Here is a 14,045-nt window from a genome sequence, read left to right as displayed (position 1 = left end):
AACCGGGATGAGGACCCCGCTTAATCTGTCAGACGTTTGCCTTGAAAAATCCCATGAAATGGGGCTATCTCATTTTTGATGATTATAGATCAAAAGAATCCTACTTGTTGAAGACATCAAAGTGATGATTCATCTTGACAACCATAATGCTTTGATGATAGAAATCTGTCGCATCTCTCTTGATCATTGGTAAGGGTTCTTCTTCTAAACCAGAGACTCTTTACAGTAGCTTTTAGAAAAACGGAATATTTTGTTTATCTCAATCACCTTCAATCTACAGATTTTTCCGTTCTCTTTCCTTTTGAAAATGCATCCAAAATGCACGTTCTTGATGCTGGGTGCGTAGTAATGACTCCCATAACTTTCTGTCATTTCTTTCATGGTTCCGCGCAGCCATCCATTTGCCACCAATGCTGCCCAAGGTCTTTGTATCAAAGTTCCTTTCCTTTCTGTAAAATTGAAATTTGGAGCACCCCTGCTTATCCCCAAGCCAAGACAGAACATGAACTTTGGTCTGAAATCCTCCTTTGGGGTGATAAGACGTACCTTACAGTGTGCTCTAAGAACTGGTGACTTTGAGAGGGAGCTGCAGGTAATGTTAATGATTTTCATCGATCTGATCCTGATCCCCACCCCCACAACCTTTCTTGAGCGAGAGATAATTACAGCGCTGAAAGATACTTCAGCCACTCCTTCGATAGCTCAGTTGGTAGAGCGGAGGACTGTAGCATAAAGTCAGACATCCTTAGGTCGCTGGTTCAAATCAGGCTCGAAGGATTTTGTGCTTCGATTTCCATATCTTTCACTTTTATTCAAACAATACCTTCCATTGATTATGATCGAGACTTTGCAGTCCCTGGGTTTCAGGGATTCCTTGCATCCATCAAACAGCTCAAGTGCAAAAGTGGGGATGTAGCTCAGTGGTAGAGTGCATGTTTCGCATGTATGAGGTCCCGGGTTCAATCCCCGGCATCTCCAGGAGCCTCTGTTCCTTATCTTGGCTTTTTTCCAGAAGGCTAGCCTGCCATCATGCAGAAAGAAGAAGTTTGTCATGCAGTTGGGGTGAGAGCCCCACTTAAATAGTCAGACATTTGCTTTGGAAAAATCTTTGAACTAGGCATAGTTTGCGCATTTCAAGAAAATCGGAGAATTTTGCATTCCAAAAGAAGGAAATAAATGCCCTCTCTGAGGATCGAACTCAGGACCTTCAGATTATGAGACTGACGCGCTGCCTACTGCGCTAAGAAGGCTGTATATAGGCATCTGTACATAAGACCATGAAGATCATCCAGGTACAAGGCTGAAGGATTTTCCTGACTGACATTGTATACTGCAGAGTCGAATGGGGTGATGTGGCCGTCGGTTCAATGCAGGGTTTCCAATCATACAGTCAAATCTTGCAGAAGTGGGGATGTAGCTCAGTGGTAGAGCGCATGCTTTGCATGTATGAGGCCCCGGGTTCAATCCCCGGCATCTCCAGACTTTTGCCATGCTTACCTTGGATTTTGGGCAAAAAGCTAGGCTGGCATCATGATGAAGGAAGAGATATGTCCTCCAACCGGGAAGAGGACCCGCTTAATCTGTCAGACGTTTGCCTTGAAAAATCCCATGAAATGGGGCTATCTCATTTTTGATGATTATAGATCAAAAGAATCCTACTTGTTGAAGACATCAAAGTGATGATTCATCTTGACAACCATAATGCTTTGATGATAGAAATCTGTCGCATCTCTCTTGATCATTGGTAAGGGTTCTTCTTCTAAACCAAAGACTCTTTACAGTAGCTTTTAGAAAAACGGAATATTTTGTTTATCTCAATCACCTTCAATCTACAGATTTTTCCGTTCTCTTTCCTTTTGAAAATGCATCCAAAATGCACGTTCTTGATGCTGGGTGCTTAGTAATGACTCCCATAACTTTCTGTCATTTCTTTCATGGTTCCGCGCAGCCATCCATTTGCCACCAATGCTGCCCAAGGTCTTTGTATCAAAGTTCCTTTCCTTTCTGTAAAATTGAAATTTGGAGCACCCCTGCTTATCCCCAAGCCAAGACAGAACATGAACTTTGGTCTGAAATCCTCCTTTGGGGTGATAAGACGTACCTTACAGTGTGCTCTAAGAACTGGTGACTTTGAGAGGGAGCTGCAGGTAATGTTAATGATTTTCATCGATCTGCTCCTGATCCCCACCCCCACAACCTTTCTTGAGCGAGAGATAATTACAGCGCTGAAAGATACTTCAGCCACTCCTTCGATAGCTCAGTTGGTAGAGCGGAGGACTGTAGCATAAAGTCAGACATCCTTAGGTCGCTGGTTCAAATCTGGCTCGAAGGATTTTGTGCTTCGATTTCCATATCTTTCACTTTTATTCAAACAATACCTTCCATTGATTATGATCGAGACTTTGCAGTCCCTGGGTTTCAGGGACTCCTTGCATCCATCAAACAGCTCGAGTGCAAAAGTGGGGATGTAGCTCAGTGGTAGAGCGCATGCTTCGCATGTATGAGGTCCCGGGTTCAATCCCTGGCATCTCCAGGAGCCTCTGTTCCTTATCTTGGCTTTTTTCCAGAAGGCTAGCCTGCCATCATGCAGAAAGAAGAAGTTTGTCATGCAGTTGGGGTGAGAGCCCCACTTAAATAGTCAGACATTTGCTTTGGAAAAATCTTTGAACTAGGCATAGTTTGCGCATTTCAAGAAAATCGGAGAATTTTGCATTCCAAAAGAAGGAAATAAATGCCCTCTCTGAGGATCGAACTCAGGACCTTCAGATTATGAGACTGACGCGCTGCCTACTGCACTAAGAAGGCTGTATATAGGCATCTGTACATAAGACCATGAAGATCATCCAAGTACAAGGCTGAAGTTTTTTCCTGACTGACATTGTATACTGCAGAGTCAAATGGGGTGATGTGGCCGTCGGTTCAATGCAGGGTTTCCAATCATACAGTCAAATTTTACAGAAGTGGGGATGTAGCTCAGTGGTAGAGCGCATGCTTTGCATGTATCAGGCCCCGGGTTCAATCCCCGGCATCTCCAGACTTTTGCCATGCTTACCTTGGATTTTGGCCAGAAAGCTAGGCTGGCATCATGATGAAGGAAGAGATATGTCCTCCAACAGGGATGAGGACCCCGCTTAATCTGTCAGACGTTTGCCTTGAAAAATCCCATGAAATGGGGCTATCTCATTTTTGATGATTATAGATCAAAAGAATCCTACTTGTTGAAGACATCAAAGTGATGATTCATCTTGACAACCATAATGCTTTGATGATAGAAATCTGTCGCATCTCTCTTGATCATTGGTAAGGGTTCTTCTTCTAAACCAAAGACTCTTTACAGTAGCTTTTAGAAAAACGGAATATTTTGTTTATCTCAATCACCTTCAATCTACAGATTTTTCCGTTCTCTTTCCTTTTGAAAATGCATCCAAAATGCACGTTCTTGATGCTGGGTGCTTAGTAATGACTCCCATAACTTTCTGTCATTTCTTTCATGGTTCCGCGCAGCCATCCATTTGCCACCAATGCTGCCCAAGGTCTTTGTATCAAAGTTCCTTTCCTTTCTGTAAAATTGAAATTTGGAGCACCCCTGCTTATCCCCAAGCCAAGACAGAACATGAACTTTGGTCTGAAATCCTCCTTTGGGGTGATAAGACGTACCTTACAGTGTGCTCTAAGAACTGGTGACTTTGAGAGGGAGCTGCAGGTAATGTTAATGATTTTCATCGATCTGCTCCTGATCCCCACCCCCACAACCTTTCTTGAGCGAGAGATAATTACAGCGCTGAAAGATACTTCAGCCACTCCTTCGATAGCTCAGTTGGTAGAGCGGAGGACTGTAGCATAAAGTCAGACATCCTTAGGTCGCTGGTTCAAATCCGGCTCGAAGGATTTTGTGCTTCGATTTCCATATCTTTCACTTTTATTCAAACAATACCTTCCATTGATTATGATCGAGACTTTGCAGTCCCTGGGTTTCAGGGATTCCTTGCATCCATCAAACAGCTCGAGTGCAAAAGTGGGGATGTAGCTCAGTGGTAGAGCGCATGCTTCGCATGTATGAGGTCCCAGGTTCAATCCCCGGCATCTCCAGGAGCCTCTGTTCCTTATCTTGGCTTTTTTCCAGAAGGCTAGCCTGCCATCATGCAGAAAGAAGAAGTTTGTCATGCAGTTGGGGTGAGAGCCCCACTTAAATAGGCAGAAATTTGCTTTGGAAAAATCTTTGAACTAGGCATAGTTTGCGCATTTCATGAAAATCGGAGAATTTTGCATTCCAAAAGAAGGAAATAAATGCCCTCTCTGAGGATCGAACTCAGGACCTTCAGATTATGAGACTGACGCGCTGCCTACTGCGCTAAGAAGGCTGTATATAGGCATCTGTACATAAGACCATGAAGATCATCCAGGTACAAGGCTGAAGGATTTTCCTGACTGACATTGTATACTGCAGAGTCGAATGGGGTGATGTGGCCGTCGGTTCAATGCAGGGTTTCCAATCATACAGTCAAATCTTGCAGAAGTGGGGATGTAGCTCAGTGGTAGAGCGCATGCTTTGCATGTATGAGGCCCCGGGTTCAATCCCCGGCATCTCCAGACTTTTGCCATGCTTACCTTGGATTTTGGGCAGAAAGCTAGGCTGGCATCATGATGAAGGAAGAGATATGTCCTCCAACCGGGATGAGGACCCCGCTTAATCTGTCAGACGTTTGCCTTGAAAAATCCCATGAAATGGGGCTATCTCATTTTTGATGATTATAGATCAAAAGAATCCTACTTGTTGAAGACATCAAAGTGATGATTCATCTTGACAACCATAATGCTTTGATGATAGAAATCTGTCGCATCTCTCTTGATCATTGGTAAGGGTTCTTCTTCTAAACCAGAGACTCTTTACAGTAGCTTTTAGAAAAACGGAATATTTTGTTTATCTCAATCACCTTCAATCTACAGATTTTTCCGTTCTCTTTCCTTTTGAAAATGCATCCAAAATGCACGTTCTTGATGCTGGGTGCGTAGTAATGACTCCCATAACTTTCTGTCATTTCTTTCATGGTTCCGCGCAGCCATCCATTTGCCACCAATGCTGCCCAAGGTCTTTGTATCAAAGTTCCTTTCCTTTCTGTAAAATTGAAATTTGGAGCACCCCTGCTTATCCCCAAGCCAAGACAGAACATGAACTTTGGTCTGAAATCCTCCTTTGGGGTGATAAGACGTACCTTACAGTGTGCTCTAAGAACTGGTGACTTTGAGAGGGAGCTGCAGGTAATGTTCATGATTTTCATCGATCTGCTCCTGATCCCCACCCCCACAACCTTTCTTGAGCGAGAGATAATTAAAGTGCTGAAAGATACTTCAGCCACTCCTTCGATAGCTCAGTTGGTAGAGCGGAGGACTGTAGCATAAAGTCAGACATCCTTAGGTCGCTGGTTCAAATCCGGCTCGAAGGATTTTGTGCTTCGATTTCCATATCTTTCACTTTTATTCAAACAATACCTTCCATTGATTATGATCGAGACTTTGCAGTCCCTGGGTTTCAGGAATTCCTTGCATCCATCAAACAGCTCGAGTGCAAAAGTGGGGAAGTAGCTCAGTGGTAGAGCACATGCTTCGCATGTATGAGGTCCCGGGTTCAATCCCCGGCATCTCCAGGAGCCTCTGTTCCTTATCTTGGCTTTTTTCCAGAAGGCTAGCCTGCCATCATGCAGAAAGAAGAAGTTTGTCATGCAGTTGGGGTGAGAGCCCCACTTAAATAGTCAGACATTTGCTTTGGAAAAATCTTTGAACTAGGCATAGTTTGCGCATTTCATGAAAATCGGAGAATTTTGCATTCCAAAAGAAGGAAATAAATGCCCTCTCTGAGGATCGAACTCAGGACCTTCAGATTATGAGGCTGACGCGCTGCCTACTGCGCTAAGAAGGCTGTATATAGGCATCTGTACATAAGACCATGAAGATCATCCAGGTACAAGGCTGAAGGATTTTCCTGACTGACATTGTATACTGCAGAGTCGAATGGGGTGATGTGGCCGTCGGTTCAATGCAGCAATCATACAGTCAAATCTTGCAGAAGTGGGGATGTAGCTCAGTGGTAGAGCGCATGCTTTGCATGTATGAGGCCCCGGGTTCAATCCCCGGCATCTCCAGACTTTTGCCATGCTTACCTTGGATTTTGGGCAGAAAGCTAGGCTGGCATCATGATGAAGGAAGAGATATGTCCTCCAACCGGGATGAGGACCCCGCTTAATCTGTCAGACGTTTGCCTTGAAAAATCCCATGAAATGGGGCTATCTCATTTTTGATGATTATAGATCAAAAGAATCCTACTTGTTGAAGACATCAAAGTGATGATTCATCTTGACAACCATAATGCTTTGATGATAGAAATCTGTCGCATCTCTCTTGATCATTGGTAAGGGTTCTTCTTCTAAACCAGAGACTCTTTACAGTAGCTTTTAGAAAAATGGAATATTTTGTTTATCTCAATCACCTTCAATCTACAGATTTTTCCGTTCTCTTTCCTTTTCAAAATGCATCCAAAATGCACGTTCTTGATGATGGGTGCGTAGTAATGACTCCCATAACTTTCTGTCATTTCTTTCATGGTTCCGCGCAGCCATCCATTTGCCACCAATGCTGCCCAAGGTCTTTGTATCAAAGTTCCTTTCCTTTCTGTAAAATTGAAATTTGGAGCACCCCTGCTTATCCCCAAGCCAAGACAGAACATGAACTTTGGTCTGAAATCCTCCTTTGGGGTGATAAGACGTACCTTACAGTGTGCTCTAAGAACTGGTGACTTTGAGAGGGAGCTGCAGGTAATGTTCATGATTTTCATCGATCTGCTCCTGATCCCCACCCCCACAACCTTTCTTGAGCGAGAGATAATTACAGCGCTGAAAGATACTTCAGCCCCTCCTTCGATAGCTCAGTTGGTAGAGCGGAGGACTGTAGCATAAAGTCAGACATCCTTAGGTCGCTGGTTCAAATCCGGCTCGAAGGATTTTGTGCTTCGATTTCCATATCTTTCACTTTTATTCAAACAATACCTTCCATTGATTATGATCGAGACTTTGCAGTCCCTGGGTTTCAGGGATTCCTTGCATCCATCAAACAGCTCGAGTGCAAAAGTGGGGATGTAGCTCAGTGGTAGAGCGCATGCTTCGCATGTATGAGGTCCCAGGTTCAATCCCCGGCATCTCCAGGAGCCTCTGTTCCTTATCTTGGCTTTTTTCCAGAAGGCTAGCCTGCCATCATGCAGAAAGAAGAAGTTTGTCATGCAGTTGGGGTGAGAGCCCCACTTAAATAGGCAGACATTTGCTTTGGAAAAATCTTTGAACTAGGCATAGTTTGCGCATTTCATGAAAATCGGAGAATTTTGCATTCCAAAAGAAGGAAATAAATGCCCTCTCTGAGGATCGAACTCAGGACCTTCAGATTATGAGACTGACGCGCTGCCTACTGCGCTAAGAAGGCTGTATATAGGCATCTGTACATAAGACCATGAAGATCATCCAGGTACAAGGCTGAAGGATTTTCCTGACTGACATTGTATACTGCAGAGTCGAATGGGGTGATGTGGCCGTCGGTTCAATGCAGGGTTTCCAATCATACAGTCAAATCTTGCAGAAGTGGGGATGTAGCTCAGTGGTAGAGCGCATGCTTTGCATGTATGAGGCCCCGGGTTCAATCCCCGGCATCTCCAGACTTTTGCCATGCTTACCTTGGATTTTGGGCAGAAAGCTAGGCTGGCATCATGATGAAGGAAGAGATATGTCCTCCAACCGGGATGAGGACCCCGCTTAATCTGTCAGACGTTTGCCTTGAAAAATCCCATGAAATGGGGCTATCTCATTTTTGATGATTATAGATCAAAAGAATCCTACTTGTTGAAGACATCAAAGTGATGATTCATCTTGACAACCATAATGCTTTGATGATAGAAATCTGTCACATCTCTCTTGATCATTGGTAAGGGTTCTTCTTCTAAACCAGAGACTCTTTACAGTAGCTTTTAGAAAAACGGAATATTTTGTTTATCTCAATCACCTTCAATCTACAGATTTTTCCGTTCTCTTTCCTTTTGAAAATGCATCCAAAATGCACGTTCTTGATGCTGGGTGCTTAGTAATGACTCCCATAACTTTCTGTCATTTCTTTCATGGTTCCGCGCAGCCATCCATTTGCCACCAATGCTGCCCAAGGTCTTTGTATCAAAGTTCCTTTCCTTTCTGTAAAATTGAAATTTTGAGCACCCCTGCTTATCCCCAAGCCAAGACAGAACATGAACTTTGGTCTGAAATCCTCCTTTGGGGTGATAAGACGTACCTTACAGTGTGCTCTAAGAACTGGTGACTTTGAGAGGGAGCTGCAGGTAATGTTAATGATTTTCATCGATCTGATCCTGATCCCCACCCCCACAACCTTTCTTGAGCGAGAGATAATTACAGCGCTGAAAGATACTTCAGCCACTCCTTCGATAGCTCAGTTGGTAGAGCGGAGGACTGTAGCATAAAGTCAGACATCCTTAGGTCGCTGGTTCAAATCTGGCTCGAAGGATTTTGTGCTTCGATTTCCATATCTTTCACTTTTATTCAAACAATACCTTCCATTGATTATGATCGAGACTTTGCAGTCCCTGGGTTTCAGGGACTCCTTGCATCCATCAAACAGCTCGAGTGCAAAAGTGGGGATGTAGCTCAGTGGTAGAGCGCATGCTTCGCATGTATGAGGTCCCGGGTTCAATCCCTGGCATCTCCAGGAGCCTCTGTTCCTTATCTTGGCTTTTTTCCAGAAGGCTAGCCTGCCATCATGCAGAAAGAAGAAGTTTGTCATGCAGTTGGGGTGAGAGCCCCACTTAAATAGTCAGACATTTGCTTTGGAAAAATCTTTGAACTAGGCATAGTTTGCGCATTTCAAGAAAATCGGAGAATTTTGCATTCCAAAAGAAGGAAATAAATGCCCTCTCTGAGGATCGAACTCAGGACCTTCAGATTATGAGACTGACGCGCTGCCTACTGCACTAAGAAGGCTGTATATAGGCATCTGTACATAAGACCATGAAGATCATCCAAGTACAAGGCTGAAGTTTTTTCCTGACTGACATTGTATACTGCAGAGTCAAATGGGGTGATGTGGCCGTCGGTTCAATGCAGGGTTTCCAATCATACAGTCAAATTTTACAGAAGTGGGGATGTAGCTCAGTGGTAGAGCGCATGCTTTGCATGTATCAGGCCCCGGGTTCAATCCCCGGCATCTCCAGACTTTTGCCATGCTTACCTTGGATTTTGGCCAGAAAGCTAGGCTGGCATCATGATGAAGGAAGAGATATGTCCTCCAACAGGGATGAGGACCCCGCTTAATCTGTCAGACGTTTGCCTTGAAAAATCCCATGAAATGGGGCTATCTCATTTTTGATGATTATAGATCAAAAGAATCCTACTTGTTGAAGACATCAAAGTGATGATTCATCTTGACAACCATAATGCTTTGATGATAGAAATCTGTCGCATCTCTCTTGATCATTGGTAAGGGTTCTTCTTCTAAACCAAAGACTCTTTACAGTAGCTTTTAGAAAAACGGAATATTTTGTTTATCTCAATCACCTTCAATCTACAGATTTTTCCGTTCTCTTTCCTTTTGAAAATGCATCCAAAATGCACGTTCTTGATGCTGGGTGCTTAGTAATGACTCCCATAACTTTCTGTCATTTCTTTCATGGTTCCGCGCAGCCATCCATTTGCCACCAATGCTGCCCAAGGTCTTTGTATCAAAGTTCCTTTCCTTTCTGTAAAATTGAAATTTGGAGCACCCCTGCTTATCCCCAAGCCAAGACAGAACATGAACTTTGGTCTGAAATCCTCCTTTGGGGTGATAAGACGTACCTTACAGTGTGCTCTAAGAACTGGTGACTTTGAGAGGGAGCTGCAGGTAATGTTAATGATTTTCATCGATCTGCTCCTGATCCCCACCCCCACAACCTTTCTTGAGCGAGAGATAATTACAGCGCTGAAAGATACTTCAGCCACTCCTTCGATAGCTCAGTTGGTAGAGCGGAGGACTGTAGCATAAAGTCAGACATCCTTAGGTCGCTGGTTCAAATCCGGCTCGAAGGATTTTGTGCTTCGATTTCCATATCTTTCACTTTTATTCAAACAATACCTTCCATTGATTATGATCGAGACTTTGCAGTCCCTGGGTTTCAGGGATTCCTTGCATCCATCAAACAGCTCGAGTGCAAAAGTGGGGATGTAGCTCAGTGGTAGAGCGCATGCTTCACATGTATGAGGTCCCAGGTTCAATCCCCGGCATCTCCAGGAGCCTCTGTTCCTTATCTTGGCTTTTTTCCAGAAGGCTAGCCTGCCATCATGCAGAAAGAAGAAGTTTGTCATGCAGTTGGGGTGAGAGCCCCACTTAAATAGGCAGAAATTTGCTTTGGAAAAATCTTTGAACTAGGCATAGTTTGCGCATTTCATGAAAATCGGAGAATTTTGCATTCCAAAAGAAGGAAATAAATGCCCTCTCTGAGGATCGAACTCAGGACCTTCAGATTATGAGACTGACGCGCTGCCTACTGCGCTAAGAAGGCTGTATATAGGCATCTGTACATAAGACCATGAAGATCATCCAGGTACAAGGCTGAAGGATTTTCCTGACTGACATTGTATACTGCAGAGTCGAATGGGGTGATGTGGCCGTCGGTTCAATGCAGGGTTTCCAATCATACAGTCAAATCTTGCAGAAGTGGGGATGTAGCTCAGTGGTAGAGCGCATGCTTTGCATGTATGAGGCCCCGGGTTCAATCCCCGGCATCTCCAGACTTTTGCCATGCTTACCTTGGATTTTGGGCAGAAAGCTAGGCTGGCATCATGATGAAGGAAGAGATATGTCCTCCAACCGGGATGAGGACCCCGCTTAATCTGTCAGACGTTTGCCTTGAAAAATCCCATGAAATGGGGCTATCTCATTTTTGATGATTATAGATCAAAAGAATCCTACTTGTTGAAGACATCAAAGTGATGATTCATCTTGACAACCATAATGCTTTGATGATAGAAATCTGTCGCATCTCTCTTGATCATTGGTAAGGGTTCTTCTTCTAAACCAGAGACTCTTTACAGTAGCTTTTAGAAAAACGGAATATTTTGTTTATCTCAATCACCTTCAATCTACAGATTTTTCCGTTCTCTTTCCTTTTGAAAATGCATCCAAAATGCACGTTCTTGATGCTGGGTGCGTAGTAATGACTCCCATAACTTTCTGTCATTTCTTTCATGGTTCCGCGCAGCCATCCATTTGCCACCAATGCTGCCCAAGGTCTTTGTATCAAAGTTCCTTTCCTTTCTGTAAAATTGAAATTTGGAGCACCCCTGCTTATCCCCAAGCCAAGACAGAACATGAACTTTGGTCTGAAATCCTCCTTTGGGGTGATAAGACGTACCTTACAGTGTGCTCTAAGAACTGGTGACTTTGAGAGGGAGCTGCAGGTAATGTTCATGATTTTCATCGATCTGCTCCTGATCCCCACCCCCACAACCTTTCTTGAGCGAGAGATAATTAAAGTGCTGAAAGATACTTCAGCCACTCCTTCGATAGCTCAGTTGGTAGAGCGGAGGACTGTAGCATAAAGTCAGACATCCTTAGGTCGCTGGTTCAAATCCGGCTCGAAGGATTTTGTGCTTCGATTTCCATATCTTTCACTTTTATTCAAACAATACCTTCCATTGATTATGATCGAGACTTTGCAGTCCCTGGGTTTCAGGAATTCCTTGCATCCATCAAACAGCTCGAGTGCAAAAGTGGGGAAGTAGCTCAGTGGTAGAGCACATGCTTCGCATGTATGAGGTCCCGGGTTCAATCCCCGGCATCTCCAGGAGCCTCTGTTCCTTATCTTGGCTTTTTTCCAGAAGGCTAGCCTGCCATCATGCAGAAAGAAGAAGTTTGTCATGCAGTTGGGGTGAGAGCCCCACTTAAATAGTCAGACATTTGCTTTGGAAAAATCTTTGAACTAGGCATAGTTTGCGCATTTCATGAAAATCGGAGAATTTTGCATTCCAAAAGAAGGAAATAAATGCCCTCTCTGAGGATCGAACTCAGGACCTTCAGATTATGAGGCTGACGCGCTGCCTACTGCGCTAAGAAGGCTGTATATAGGCATCTGTACATAAGACCATGAAGATCATCCAGGTACAAGGCTGAAGGATTTTCCTGACTGACATTGTATACTGCAGAGTCGAATGGGGTGATGTGGCCGTCGGTTCAATGCAGCAATCATACAGTCAAATCTTGCAGAAGTGGGGATGTAGCTCAGTGGTAGAGCGCATGCTTTGCATGTATGAGGCCCCGGGTTCAATCCCCGGCATCTCCAGACTTTTGCCATGCTTACCTTGGATTTTGGGCAGAAAGCTAGGCTGGCATCATGATGAAGGAAGAGATATGTCCTCCAACCGGGATGAGGACCCCGCTTAATCTGTCAGACGTTTGCCTTGAAAAATCCCATGAAATGGGGCTATCTCATTTTTGATGATTATAGATCAAAAGAATCCTACTTGTTGAAGACATCAAAGTGATGATTCATCTTGACAACCATAATGCTTTGATGATAGAAATCTGTCGCATCTCTCTTGATCATTGGTAAGGGTTCTTCTTCTAAACCAGAGACTCTTTACAGTAGCTTTTAGAAAAATGGAATATTTTGTTTATCTCAATCACCTTCAATCTACAGATTTTTCCGTTCTCTTTCCTTTTCAAAATGCATCCAAAATGCACGTTCTTGATGATGGGTGCGTAGTAATGACTCCCATAACTTTCTGTCATTTCTTTCATGGTTCCGCGCAGCCATCCATTTGCCACCAATGCTGCCCAAGGTCTTTGTATCAAAGTTCCTTTCCTTTCTGTAAAATTGAAATTTGGAGCACCCCTGCTTATCCCCAAGCCAAGACAGAACATGAACTTTGGTCTGAAATCCTCCTTTGGGGTGATAAGACGTACCTTACAGTGTGCTCTAAGAACTGGTGACTTTGAGAGGGAGCTGCAGGTAATGTTCATGATTTTCATCGATCTGCTCCTGATCCCCACCCCCACAACCTTTCTTGAGCGAGAGATAATTACAGCGCTGAAAGATACTTCAGCCCCTCCTTCGATAGCTCAGTTGGTAGAGCGGAGGACTGTAGCATAAAGTCAGACATCCTTAGGTCGCTGGTTCAAATCCGGCTCGAAGGATTTTGTGCTTCGATTTCCATATCTTTCACTTTTATTCAAACAATACCTTCCATTGATTATGATCGAGACTTTGCAGTCCCTGGGTTTCAGGGATTCCTTGCATCCATCAAACAGCTCGAGTGCAAAAGTGGGGATGTAGCTCAGTGGTAGAGCGCATGCTTCGCATGTATGAGGTCCCAGGTTCAATCCCCGGCATCTCCAGGAGCCTCTGTTCCTTATCTTGGCTTTTTTCCAGAAGGCTAGCCTGCCATCATGCAGAAAGAAGAAGTTTGTCATGCAGTTGGGGTGAGAGCCCCACTTAAATAGGCAGACATTTGCTTTGGAAAAATCTTTGAACTAGGCATAGTTTGCGCATTTCATGAAAATCGGAGAATTTTGCATTCCAAAAGAAGGAAATAAATGCCCTCTCTGAGGATCGAACTCAGGACCTTCAGATTATGAGACTGACGCGCTGCCTACTGCGCTAAGAAGGCTGTATATAGGCATCTGTACATAAGACCATGAAGATCATCCAGGTACAAGGCTGAAGGATTTTCCTGACTGACATTGTATACTGCAGAGTCGAATGGGGTGATGTGGCCGTCGGTTCAATGCAGGGTTTCCAATCATACAGTCAAATCTTGCAGAAGTGGGGATGTAGCTCAGTGGTAGAGCGCATGCTTTGCATGTATGAGGCCCCGGGTTCAATCCCCGGCATCTCCAGACTTTTGCCATGCTTACCTTGGATTTTGGGCAGAAAGCTAGGCTGGCATCATGATGAAGGAAGAGATATGTCCTCCAACCGGGATGAGGACCCCGCTTAATCTGTCAGACGTTTGCCTTGAAAAATCCCA

The 14,045-nt window shown here is 44.1% G+C and overlaps 11 non-coding genes across 11 annotated transcripts; 6 read left to right on the top strand and 5 right to left on the bottom strand.

Annotated features, from left to right (window-relative positions):
* Positions 1 to 1,177: 1,177 nt before the first annotated feature.
* TRNAM-CAU (transfer RNA methionine (anticodon CAU)) lies at positions 1,178 to 1,250 on the bottom strand. Its single transcript has one exon. It is a non-coding gene; the product is annotated as a tRNA-Met (tRNA).
* A 2,552-nt stretch (positions 1,251 to 3,802) lies between these two features.
* TRNAY-GUA (transfer RNA tyrosine (anticodon GUA)) lies at positions 3,803 to 3,888 on the top strand. The gene is given in 2 exon segments: positions 3,803 to 3,839; positions 3,853 to 3,888. It is a non-coding gene; the product is annotated as a tRNA-Tyr (tRNA).
* Positions 3,889 to 4,288: 400 nt separating this feature from the next.
* TRNAM-CAU (transfer RNA methionine (anticodon CAU)) lies at positions 4,289 to 4,361 on the bottom strand. Its single transcript has one exon. It is a non-coding gene; the product is annotated as a tRNA-Met (tRNA).
* A 997-nt stretch (positions 4,362 to 5,358) lies between these two features.
* TRNAY-GUA (transfer RNA tyrosine (anticodon GUA)) lies at positions 5,359 to 5,444 on the top strand. Its single transcript is given in 2 exon segments — positions 5,359 to 5,395; positions 5,409 to 5,444. It is a non-coding gene; the product is annotated as a tRNA-Tyr (tRNA).
* Positions 5,445 to 6,908: 1,464 nt separating this feature from the next.
* TRNAY-GUA (transfer RNA tyrosine (anticodon GUA)) lies at positions 6,909 to 6,994 on the top strand. The gene is given in 2 exon segments: positions 6,909 to 6,945; positions 6,959 to 6,994. It is a non-coding gene; the product is annotated as a tRNA-Tyr (tRNA).
* A 400-nt stretch (positions 6,995 to 7,394) lies between these two features.
* TRNAM-CAU (transfer RNA methionine (anticodon CAU)) lies at positions 7,395 to 7,467 on the bottom strand. Its single transcript has one exon. It is a non-coding gene; the product is annotated as a tRNA-Met (tRNA).
* A 2,553-nt stretch (positions 7,468 to 10,020) lies between these two features.
* On the top strand, positions 10,021 to 10,106 carry TRNAY-GUA (transfer RNA tyrosine (anticodon GUA)). The gene is given in 2 exon segments: positions 10,021 to 10,057; positions 10,071 to 10,106. It is a non-coding gene; the product is annotated as a tRNA-Tyr (tRNA).
* Positions 10,107 to 10,506: 400 nt separating this feature from the next.
* Positions 10,507 to 10,579, bottom strand: TRNAM-CAU (transfer RNA methionine (anticodon CAU)). Its single transcript has one exon. It is a non-coding gene; the product is annotated as a tRNA-Met (tRNA).
* A 997-nt stretch (positions 10,580 to 11,576) lies between these two features.
* TRNAY-GUA (transfer RNA tyrosine (anticodon GUA)) lies at positions 11,577 to 11,662 on the top strand. Its single transcript is given in 2 exon segments — positions 11,577 to 11,613; positions 11,627 to 11,662. It is a non-coding gene; the product is annotated as a tRNA-Tyr (tRNA).
* Positions 11,663 to 13,126: 1,464 nt separating this feature from the next.
* TRNAY-GUA (transfer RNA tyrosine (anticodon GUA)) lies at positions 13,127 to 13,212 on the top strand. Its single transcript is given in 2 exon segments — positions 13,127 to 13,163; positions 13,177 to 13,212. It is a non-coding gene; the product is annotated as a tRNA-Tyr (tRNA).
* Positions 13,213 to 13,612: 400 nt separating this feature from the next.
* TRNAM-CAU (transfer RNA methionine (anticodon CAU)) lies at positions 13,613 to 13,685 on the bottom strand. Its single transcript has one exon. It is a non-coding gene; the product is annotated as a tRNA-Met (tRNA).
* Positions 13,686 to 14,045: the final 360 nt, after the last annotated feature.

This window comes from Triturus cristatus, chromosome 4_1, assembly GCF_964204655.1.
Source record: "Triturus cristatus chromosome 4_1, aTriCri1.1, whole genome shotgun sequence".
Taxonomy (NCBI): domain Eukaryota; kingdom Metazoa; phylum Chordata; class Amphibia; order Caudata; family Salamandridae; genus Triturus; species Triturus cristatus.
This window is presented reverse-complemented; position numbering and strand designations above follow the sequence as displayed.